Raw genomic sequence first — 2,991 nt, 5'->3', positions numbered from 1 at the left:
CTCACAGAGTCTAGGAGTGGCTCTTGTATCTACTGACAACCTGCATTTTACACAGCAATCAAATGGATTACCATTTCATTGTGCCTGGCAAGCTTTTGACCAAAGCTGGATTTGTGGTCCAATTTTAAAATGGATTCTTATTGCATATGCCAGAACTGGTTTGAATAAATATTTCCTCCCTGTTAAAGCTCTTGTCAAGCCAATGAAAAGGCAATCTATTCTCTGTAATACGTATATCTCAGTGGCTTTTACAGGACACAAGATACTGAAAAGCAAAGACCTGATGGTCACAGTGAAATATACTTCACAAATTGTTTTTTGGAAAGAACATCATCCAAAATTCAGCCACAAACAATAACTTCAGAACAGTTCTGGATTCCTAAAAAGTGTTGAAATCCTGCAGAACATTAACAAACTGTTTAACCCAGATCTCTAAAAGCTCAGTGATTTTTTATTAATGTCTTGCGAAGACAATTCTGCAGCCAACACCACTGAGACTGTATGATGCAAGTGCCTCCATACACTTTGCATGTTTTCGGTCAAACATCAAGCTGTACAACAAAGGCCCACCCTTCTCTCTTTTACCTGGGCAGTCAAATGAAATTTCTTACAGTAACACAACTGAACAGCTGCTGAAAGTCAAAAGGCCGGTCAGGATTAGAGTCTGCAATTTTAATTTAAAAATGAGGGAAAGGCACCAACATTTTCAAGAAGTGTTTAACTGTAGTATTACAAACGCTAGTATTTTTAAGTGGGATTCCTACTGACTGTCAGGGTACGTTGTCAAGAGTCCAGGGTACAGATCAGATCAAATAATTGATGCTAGTAAATGGGAAACTGTAGCAGGCAGTAATATTTCCTTTTATGCAACTGTGCAGAATAGTCAATACCAGGATTTTACACAAACATGCAATGCAGTTAATGGTATGTTCTGCCGTAGTGCAATTGCTGTAGGACTGCATGCATTGTAGGATGCATTCATTGGGGAACTCTCATAAAAGAAGCATATGAAAGGAAAAAGAAATAAAATCCCCCCCCTGAACTATCCATGTGTCAGCTACGCTGAAAGAGTACCCAAAGTCGAGGCCCAGGCTCCATGTGCTGTAAAATACCTTTATGTCACACAGTTTTCATTGCCTGTTCTCATCAGGCATTCCTCGTGCTTTGGTTCTGCTACATGCTGTTATAAAACCTATCTGATGTGAGCAGGGACAATGTTTCTCTTCCAACTGCTCTTGCTTGTGTGGAGATGAAGAAAAGAAACTTTGGGGTCTCTTCATTTCCCCAAAGCAGACGTTCCGTTCTACCCTTTTCTGCACTGTGTCAGAATGCAGAAATTTCCTTGAATTATCCACTACATTCGTTTGGGCCAAACTGCAATGATCTTTGCTCGTAGGTAGTGATCAGACTTCAGATGCACCCAATTTTGGGCATGCTGTTGTCCAGGAGCATCTCTGTGCTGCAACTTGTCAGTTCCTTGACTCCAGTGATCTCAGATACCTGGCTACACATCTACTGCTCCATCACAGAGAAGCTGAACAGCCATGGCACGATGCTGTGGTGGGGACCATCCCATCTCACAAGGCTCTACACTCAAAAGGAGACCTGCAGCAGGAGATGCACCCACAAATATCCTGCACTTCCCCGTCACGCACACCCTTGCGTGAGCTGGCACCATGCTAAAAATTACGCGTGGATTCCGCATGGGTCATAGATTAAAAAAAAAACCTAGGTAGCTTTTTATTATTGCTATTTGAAACAAGTTGATTTGTTAAGCTATAAGTAACCCTTGTTCACTGCTTCAATCTGGAAAACAGACACTGTGTCTCAGCATCTGAGTCATTGAGCTGGGCCAAAAAAAAACCAGCAGAAATACAGCTATCAACTTTTGAAACTGGCTGGAGTACCGCATAAGTTCTAACAACACATTTATAGTGAAAACAGTGAAGTTAGCAACAACAACTCACACCTCTTAGTTTTTTTGTAAACTTAGGTTCCCCATTAAGACACTGTGCGCTGCTTGATGCAAAGAGGCTTCAAAATCAAGCTTTTGGCATTTCACCATTTTTGCTTTTCATCTGTCCACAAATTTATGACTTCCACTCACCAAGTCAGACTGCAAAGTCAGAAAGCTGCTGTGTGGACAATTTTTCTCTTCTCCACTCCACTTAGCTTCATTGATTTTGAAATCTGCCTCTCTACAGCTGACTCAGGGTTTATTATTAACAATAACCAGACACATTTTGATGCTACTTGATGCTGAAGATAGTTTTGGATAAATTGGAGGAAGAATGCTGTAATACAAGAAGGCAAGAATATCAGCTTTGTCTCTGTAACTCTGGAGTACGAAAAGTTTATTGCCAGGTTTAATTTATCTCTGCTGGAAGACGCATGAACTCTAAGAGATAAATTTGTCCCAAATGTGCAGAAAACAGTGCACCTCATAAAAAGTGTGTTCATTTATCCTTTCAGTCAATTCCCATAAATCAAACCCCCAAAATGCAATTTATAAATATCCTACTATATTATGGAAGTTGCAGATAGTAAATCTAGCCCCCCTGAAATTACATTCCTGTGCTCCATGCTTTTCAAAGAGGATGTCTTTACCAATGCTAAAACAAGAGCACCGAAAGGCCTGCATAGATGACCAAGGAGCTCCTGAAAAAAACCTCCAATATAAAAAGGAAGCTCACATGAGGTGGAATTGGGGTCAGAAGACCCAGGAAAAATATAGAGACACTGTCTGAGCATGCTGGGACAGGGATAGGCAAACCAAAGCCCACCAGGAGTTGAAGCTGGCAAGGGGCTCCAAGGGCTTCTACAGGTACATGGACCTGCATTCCACAGCAGTGTGGACCCATTACTGAAAGGGGAGAGCAAGCTGGTGACAGAGGACATAGCAAAGGTACTCACTGCCTTTTTCACCTCCATCTTTACTAATAAGACTAGCCTCCAGAAATCCCAGGTGTCAAAGACCAGTAGGAAAGTTTG

Source organism: Phaethon lepturus, unplaced genomic scaffold (genome assembly GCF_000687285.1).
Source record: "Phaethon lepturus isolate BGI_N335 unplaced genomic scaffold, ASM68728v1 scaffold11818, whole genome shotgun sequence".
Lineage (NCBI taxonomy): Eukaryota > Metazoa > Chordata > Aves > Phaethontiformes > Phaethontidae > Phaethon > Phaethon lepturus.
This window is presented reverse-complemented; position numbering follows the sequence as displayed.